Source organism: Lycium barbarum, chromosome 4 (assembly GCF_019175385.1).
Source record: "Lycium barbarum isolate Lr01 chromosome 4, ASM1917538v2, whole genome shotgun sequence".
In the NCBI taxonomy this organism is placed as follows: domain Eukaryota; kingdom Viridiplantae; phylum Streptophyta; class Magnoliopsida; order Solanales; family Solanaceae; genus Lycium; species Lycium barbarum.
The window spans coordinates 137479907-137489122 of NC_083340.1; the positions used below are offsets into that span (position 1 = coordinate 137479907).

The 9216-nt window shown below is 37.7% G+C and overlaps 1 pseudogene; it reads left to right on the forward strand.

The window, feature by feature from the left end:
• The first annotated feature begins 4459 nt into the window (after window positions 1–4459).
• LOC132637880 (G-type lectin S-receptor-like serine/threonine-protein kinase At4g03230) lies at window positions 4460–7916 on the forward strand (annotated as a pseudogene).
• Window positions 7917–9216: the final 1300 nt, after the last annotated feature.

The window sequence follows — 9216 nt, forward strand, 5'->3', positions numbered from 1 at the left end:
TTTCCCCAGATAAATGTACAATATCCAGACGTAGACCTCCTGTCAGTAGTAGAACCTGCCCAATCCGCATGTGTAAAGCTTTCAATGCTCCTTTGTTGGTTTTTTTTTAAAAACAACCCTTTCCCCGGTGAACTTTTCAGATATCTTAGAATCCTATGGATCGCATCCTGGTGTTCTTCCTTTGGAGAGTGCATGAATTGACTGACTAAGCTTACAGCAAAAGCTATATCCGGCCGAGTGTGCGACAAGTAGATCAACTTTCCCACTAGTCTCTGATATTGACTTTGGTCAATTAAATTTCCTTCTTTGTATCCGAATTTTATATTCGGATCAATAGGTGTTTCAGCTGGATGACAACCACTCATCCCTGTCTCGTTCAAAAGATCTAGCACATACTTCCTTTGTGACACCATAATGCCTTCTTTTGATCTCGCTACTTCCATGCCAAGAAAATATTTCAATTGGCCCAAATCTTTGATCTTAAACTCCGTGGCCAACTGATTTTTTAAATTTTTCATTTCTGACAAGTCATCTCCTGTAAGTATGATATCATCAACATACACTATTAGGATAGTTGTCTTTCCCTCAAGTGAATGTCGAATGAATATGGTATGATCTGCTTGCCCTTGAGTGTATCCTTGTTTTTTCACAAACTGAGTAAACCTCTCAAACCAAGCTCTTTAAGATTGTTTGAGCCCGTAGAGAGATTTTTTTAGCTTGCACACTCTAGGTCCATACCTTTCTTCAAAACCCGGGGGAGGATCCATGTAACTTCTTCTTCGAGTTTTCCATTCAAGAATGCATTCTTCACATCTAGTTGTTGAAGTGGCCAATCAAGGTTGGCAGCAATGGTTAGAAGAACCCTGATTGAGTTCAACTTGGCAACTGGAGCAAACGTTTCGAGATAGTCAATCCCGTAGGTTTGGATGAACCCTTTTGCTACCAGACGTGCCTTATACCTCTCTAGGGACCCATCTGATTTAAACTTGATAGTGAACACCCACTTGCAGCCCACTATTTTCTTTCCGCGTGGTAATTCCGCCATTTCCCAGGTTTCATTTCTATCAAGAGCGTTCATCTCCTCTAGAATTGCCTTCTTCCATTCGGGAACTTTCAAAGCATCCTGCACATTTCTCGGTATCTCCATTCCAGATAATTGAGAAAGAAAAGCTACATAGGAAGGGGACAAGTTTTTATATGACACAAAATTTGACATGGGATGCTTGGTGGCTTTTCTTACCCCTTTACGTTTGGCAATCGGAAGATCAAGGTCAAGGGGTAAATCAGAGTTAGGTTCTAGAGAATTACCTTGTATCTCAGTGAGATCTTGCGGGCTGGACGTTTGGTTCTGATGAGAGTCTTTAATCTCTTTTTCTTAGTTCCGGTTTCTCCTCGAGTAAACTTGTAATTCCCTTGTTTGTTCCTTGTTCTTATCATTAATTGTATCATGAAAAGGCTCTATTGACTCAGTTTTTTCATTTTCATTATTTAAGTTGTGATCTCTTACCTTCTCATGGTTGTTATTACCAAAAGTACTATTTCCAATGTCTATGATAAAACCCGGGTCATTTTGTTTGTCACACATGAGGTCAAGAGGTTCCTTATTATCCCTCGAATCTTCACTATGTTTCTCCCCCTGAAGATGAGTTCGAAAAAACAATTGAGATTCAAAAAAAGTGACATCCATTGTGACAATGATCTTCCTAGAATTTGGGTCATAACACTTGTATCCCTTTTGACTAGGAGCATAGCCAACAAAAACACATTTTTTAGCACGTGGATCAAGTTTACTCCTATTGTGATCATGAACATGAACAAATGCACTACACCCAAAAACTCTCAAAGCTAGATCAGCAGTCAATCTAGAAGCAGGAAAATATGTCTTGAACATACTGAAAGGGGTTTTAAAATCTAGAACACGGGAAGGCATCCTATTAATAAGATAGGTGGGTGTTAAAATAGCTTCTCCCCAAAGAAATTTAGGGACTCCACTTGTGAATAATAAGGCTCTAGTTACTTCCATAAGATGCCTATTTTTTTCTCTCGGCTATTCCATTTTGCTGGGGTGTATCAGGACAAGAACTTTGGTGTACTATTCCCTTGGAAGTGAAAAAATTGCCTAGCTGGTCATTAAAAAACACTCTCCCATTATCACTCCGAAATATTTGAATCTTCTCATTAAATTGTGTCTCAACCATAACATAAAAAGCCTCAAACATATGTTTTACTTCCCTTTTGTCTTTCAATAGGTACACCCAACTTAGTCTAGTGTGATCATCTATGAAACTCACAAACCACCTTCTTCCATTTACAGTTGCTACCCTAGAAGGTCCCCAAACATCGCTATGGATTAACTTGAAGGGTTTTGTGGCATGGTATTTTTGGGAAAAAAAAGATGAGCGTCGGTGTTTAGCCATTTCACAAAATTCACACTGGAAAGAAGATGGACTTTTATTCATAAATAACTGAGGTAACAAGAGTTTCAAATAATGAAAATTGGGATGACCAAGTCTATAGTGCCATAACATGACTTTATTATCAACTAGAACCGAATTCAAACAAGTTGAACTAAAATTTGCTGATTTGTCACCATCTTCAAGAAAATAGAGACCTTCAGACTCTCTAGCATTGCCAATCGCCCTCCCCGAGACCTTGTCCTGAAATACACATGAAGTAGAGTCAAATATAGCACGACAATTAAGGTTTCGAGTCAATTTGCTGATGGACACCAGATTGCAAGACAACTTTGGAACATGAAGGACATCAAAAAGAGTCAAATGAGGGGTTAATTTGATTGTCCCTTTTCCAGCAATTGCTGAGAAGGAACCATCAGCAACTCTGACTTTTTTATTTCCTGCAGAAGGAGTGTAAGTCGAGAAAAAATGGGAATTCCATGTCATGTGATCACTAGCCCCTGAATCTATAATCCAAAAACTCACACCTGTTGAATTTGTACTCATAAAAACAGATGGTACAGTACCTGTTTGGGAAAAAGAACAAGTGGGAGTGGAAGGATCGAGTTTACTGGTTTGGAGCTGAGATTGGAGAAGTTTGTGCAGTAGCTCTAATTGCTCCTTGGTGAATGGTGGCACTTTTAGAGAAAGTTGCAGCCCTGATTCTTCGCTGGAACTCTGAAAGGCCTGGCTGCCACGGTTGTCTGCCCCCTTTTTCTTCCAGTTAGGTGGTTTCCCATGGATTTTCCAGCAGGTCTCACGAGTGTGCCAGTATTTTTTGCAAAGATCACACCACGACTTCTTTTTCTTGTCATTTTCATTTTTCGCAGTAACTAGAGCAGAGGAATCTATATTTTTTCCTTCCAGATTAGACTCTAATTTTAGCATAACATTCCTCCTTGTTTCTTCTTGCCTAATCTCAGAAAAAGTTTCCCTCAAAGTTGGCAGTGGGTTTTTTCCAAGAATTCGTGAACGAAGTTCATCAAATTCTTGGTTCGATCCTGCTAGAAATAAATATACCCTCTCATTTTCTTTTTTTTTTCATTGCTTTTACACTATCCTTAGGACATTCCCATTCATCATTATAGCATTGATCTAATTCTTGCCATAAGGAAACCATCTCATTATAGTAAATAGTAATACCCCTCTCCCCCTGCCTAGCTTTCCACAGTTTAATTTTTAATTCAAAAATCTGAGAAGCATTTTCTACGTCAGAATAAGTCTCTCTAACAGCCTCCCAAACATCCCTAGCAGTGGGAAGAAACAAATATGGTTTACCTATGGCAGCTTCCATGGAGTTCAGTAGCCAAGCAATTACCATTGAGTTTTCTGATCTCCAGGCATTCATTTTTGGGTCTCCTGGTTCAGGCTTTTTTGTCTCTCCAGTTAGGTGCCCAAGTTTTCCTCGACCATCAATTGCCAAACGAACAAACTGCGCCCATTCCAAATAATTCTTGCCATTCAGCTTGTGAGAAGTAAGCTGAAAAGACAAATGAGAGGAATCTCCGCCTTAGTTCATAGTTGTCTCGGTCGGAACTTTGTTAACAGAATTCTCAGCTTCTGTTGATGCTGTTGGGTGACGTTGCCCAGTAAATGCTATTTTAGTCATGAACAACACAAGAATAAAGCTGCTCTAATACCATGAAAGTTTTGGTACCCAAGTTACTTTTTTTATTCATCTGTAGGGGTACAAATTTATAGTAGAAACAAACAAACAAACTAGCTATCTGATCCCTTGATTCTAGCAGATTTGATAATCAAGGGATGATTTTATTTGATCTAATTTCCTAAAACATCCAATAGCATATCAGATCTGATTTTATCAGATCAATTAAGATCTTACAAAATCAGGTCTGATCATAATCAATTGATCTGATAAAATCTGATCTGATCATAATCAGATATTCACAAATCAACACCTTATATAGTCCGTTACTCATATCAAGATTCGTGATTGATGTCACGGGGGAATTGAAGCAATTCACATGGATCAATAGTTCTAAGCAATGGAACGTGTTTTTTCTTCAACCAGCACAGCCATGTAACGTCTATGCTTACTGTGGGGCATTTGGAACTTGCAATCCTAACTCAAGTTCGTTATGCAGTTGTTTGCCTGGTTTCGTTCCCAAATTAAACAACGATTGGGATTTGAATATTTTTTCTCAAGGATGTGTTAGGAAAACAAATTTCAGCTGCAGTAATTCCGGTGCTCCGTTTAAGGACAAGTTTTTGTTGACGTCCCATGTGACATTACCCAAATACTATGAAACTGTCAGAGTTACAAGTGCCTCATAATGTGAATCTACTTGTTTCCGTAATTGTTCTTGTACTGCTTATGCTTATGATGGCACTGAATGCTTAACATGGAGTGGAGAACTTCTTAATCTGCAACAACTGTCTCAAGATGATGCTAGAGGAAGAAACTTATTTATCAAACTTGCGGCTTCTGATTTTCCAAGTGATCAAGGTAATGGAAAATTTTGAACTAATATCAAATGTTATGCGCTGTATGATTGCTGCAGCCTTTTTTGACTTGTTATCAACCTTCAAAAACACAATACTTTGATTGACAGACAGGATGGAACCTTCTTGTAGTCGAAATTCTTCTGTCTTATTGGCATTTCACTCCTCAATTTTTCTGAGTAGGTGTCTGTTGGCATTTTGGTTTGAATGGAGTTGATCCCAAGATGTCATGCCCTCGCACCGAAGCCACCAAATGATCTGATTAATTGAGAAATCGTGTGCCTTTTTTCGTAAAAGCAATTGTTTTCTGAAAAGCCACCTGCTCCGTGAAGGAAATTGTTTTCGGAAAAGGCACATGCCTCGGTCAAATGATCTGATTGATTTTACACATATGACTTCGAATTCTTCTTCCCCTCTCCTTCTAAATTGTTTTCAAAAATAAAAGTAAGTGTCAAGTGTGATTCGCTCAGTTCTTCGAGTTCGCTGAAGTTCTGTAATTTGAAGTGCCACTTTACAGAACAGATTATTATATTTTATCTAAGAAATTAATCCGAAACCTTGGGCAACAGTGAGGGGATTAAATTTCTTAAGGACACACAGTGAAATCTGTGGGCTCGGAAATTTAGTTTATTTAACAAATCTGTTGTTTAATTTTTTCGAATACAGAAAGATAACAACATCTCCTTATTTTTGATTGAGCAGCAACAAAGCAGAAGCAATCTTCGATAAGGCTCAAAGCCATCGTCCCTGCAACAGTTTCTGCCGTAATTCTACTAGTATGCTGCTTTATGTACATTTACTGTAGAAGAAGGATTGAAAAACGAAAAGGTTAATCCAAATAAGATGTTATATACTTTTATATAACAATAGTTCTTGAATTTTTTGTGGCTACAGCTCTATCTAAATAGTGTTTTCTAACTCATAATATTTGGTCATATATTTAGTCCAAAGGAATCATCTGGATCAATGGAAGGGTAGTGAAAACGCCATTAATGATTTGACAAATGAAGATGACGAAAATAGCATCGACGTTCCATTTTTTAGTTTGGAAAGCATATTGGCTGCAACAGATCGTTTCTCGGAGGCAAACATGCTCGGACAAAGTGGCTTTGGACCTGTTTATAAGGTCTTTGATATCTTACATATCCGTCCTTATTTATGATATATGCACTTTTTTTAAGTCTATATATATTTAGAAACAGTTTAAATTTGAATTTTTCATTTTACCCTTGATGAGATTTATTATCATACAAGTATCTATAGCTTGTTTTAGACCAAAAGTTTCAAAAGTCTTTTTTTCTTTCTTTCTTAAACTCCGTATTCAGTCAAATTGCATCACATAAAATGTGATGAAGGGAGTATACCTTATTTGTGCACCTCTCTGTGCGTGTGTGTTTCAACTATGTACTTCAATTTGAGTTCACTATATTGATACGATTTATATATTCCTTAGGGAAAATTTCCAGGACGCAGAGAAATTGCAGTAAAAAGGCTATCAACACAATCTGGGCAGGGCATAGAAGAATTCAAGAATGAAGTGCTATTAATTGCAAGACTTCAACATTGAAATCTTGTTAGACTTTTGGGTTACTGCGTTCAGGGAAACGAGCAGATTGTACTTTACGAGTACATGTCAAATAGAAGCTTGGACACATTCATATTTGGTTAGTTTACACTTGCTAGTTTTCCTTTTATCCTTTGATCAAATTAAAAGTTAAATATCGCAAATAATTAATATTACTTTCTTTCCATACAAGATAAAGAAAATCGTGCATTGTTGGATTGGGAAAAGCGATTTGATATTATACTTGGAATTGCCCGTGGACTGTCTTATTTACATCATGATTCAAGGTTGAGAATCATCCACAGAGATTTGAAAGCTAGTAATATTCTACTAGATGAAGGAATGAATCCCAAGATTTCTGACATTGGCTTAGCAAGAATTGTTCAAGGAAACGCTACCCAAGAAAATACGAGAAAAGTTGTCGGAACCTAGTAAGTTAAACACATTATTTCTAACGTTTAAACTGTAGCTTACAGAGTAGAATTCAGAATTTAAACTTAACGAGTTCAACCTTTAAGGTTATTAGCAGTGAACCCCTTGTACTTTTGAAATTATGGGCTCATATTTAATATATGTTCAAATTTTTGTGTGTTTTCACATAAAACTCTGTATATCATGTCGAAAATACTTTGGATCCACCAGACTTAGCACTATGAAAAGTCAAAAGTTATATTTTGATTGGAACTTCTGTTTTAGATTTTTTTTAAGGATATGATTCAACGTATTTTACTAATATTGTGTGATTATTTGATCTCAATTAGTGGCTATATGTCTCCGGAGTATGCATTGGATGGATTATTCTCAACTAAGTCCGATGTCTTTAGTTTTGGAGTAGTTATACTTGAAATCATCAGCGGCAGAAGAAACACGGGATTTTACAGGGAAGAGGGAATAAACCTCTTAGGACATGTGAGTGAAGACATTAACTAGGTAAATTTTCAATATTTGATGTTCACTTTATGACATTATTTTGGTGTTATGATGCAATTGCAGGCTTGGAGATTGTGGAAAGAGGAGAAGGCCATCAATTTTGTGGATGAATTGTTACATGAAAGTACGTGTAACATAGATGAAGTAATAAAATGCATTAATGTTGGTCTGTTATGCGTACAAGAAAACTCTAGTGATCGTCCAAGTGTGTCCAATGTTATAGTAATGCTTGGAGGTGAAAGCATAATGACTCTTCCATGACCAGATCGACCAACATTTGTGGCAAGAGCGACTGTTTCTAGTACGTCTACAACTTCCTCTACCAACAATGGGTTAACAATTACAATTGAACAAGGTCGATAAATATGGGAAAATGAGTGCATCAAACATTGAGTTGAAACTAATATGATTTTCTTTTCCTTTAGTGGACACCAGATTTATGATTTTCTTGTATTTAAAACTGAAAATTGGTCTTCCCTAATTTATGATAACATGTATGTATCGATTTTTTTGTATTTCAGGCAACATTAAATTTAAACGAATTAAACCTTGGGGTGGCCTAAATGGTCTCAGATTGCTAATACATAGAGGTATCAACAGAGTGCTTGTGACGGAGTAAGGGCCCTTCTCACCTGTTAGGGTAATTAAAGTATCGAGCTAATATGAGAGAAAAATACTTCTATTACTTTCAAGAATAGAAATAAGAGACATACAAGCTCTAACAAAAAAAAACTCTCAAAAAACACCTCACAAATATCTCAAGGATATTACACAACTCTTCTTGGTTGTGCTGTGATGATCTAATATCTGATGATAGAAAGCTTTACAAGCTTCTCTATTTATAGGACCAAAACTAGGTAGGAGGAAGGTGTGAGGAAGCTTGGAGGAAGCTTCAATGGTGGGTGAGAGGAAGGTGACTCCTAGGTGTGAGGAAGCATCCCTTGTCATTCATAGATTTGGAGGAAGCTTCATAGAAAGTGCTAGGATATATCCTGGAAATTTCTTCAATTCTCCCCTTCCAGGCATATTCAGAACAAGCATCCCGACTATGTCTCTGCATAGTTCTAGCTTATCTCGTGTCACCACCTTTGTCAGCATGTCTGATGGATTCTCCTTTGTGTTGATCTTCACTAGTCTCAACAGTTGTTGATCAATCGTCTCGCGTATCCAGTGATACCGAACATCAATATGTTTTGGACGGGAATGGTACATGGAGTTCTTGCTCAAGTCTAGAGCACTCTGACTGTCACAATGTATCTTGTACTCTTTCTGCTGGATCCCAAGTTCTTGGAGATAGCGCTTTAGCAACAACACTTCTTTACCAGCTTCAGCGGCAGCAATGTATTCTGCTTCTGTTGTAGATAAAGCGACACACTTCTGCAATCTTGATTGCCAAGAAACAGCTCCCCCTGCAAAAGTGTAGATATATCCTGAAGTAGATTTTCTACTATCAATATCTCCGGCCATATCAGCATCTGTATAGCCTTCCAAGACTGGATCAGCTCCTCCGTAGCAAAGACATAACTTCGTGGTACCCTTCAAGTATCTGAGAATCCATTTGACTGCCTCCCAATGCTCCTTCCCGGGGTTAGAGAGAAAACGACTCACTGTACCCACTGCATGAGCGATATCTGGTTGTGTGCATACCATGGCATACATTAGACTTCCAACTGCTGAAGAATAGGGCACCGCTGACATCTCTCCGATCTCTTCCTTGGTTGTGGGGCATGTTCTTTTGCTCAACTTGAAGTGATTCGCAAGCGGAACACTAACTGGTTTGGTATTATTCATGTTGAATCTCTCAAG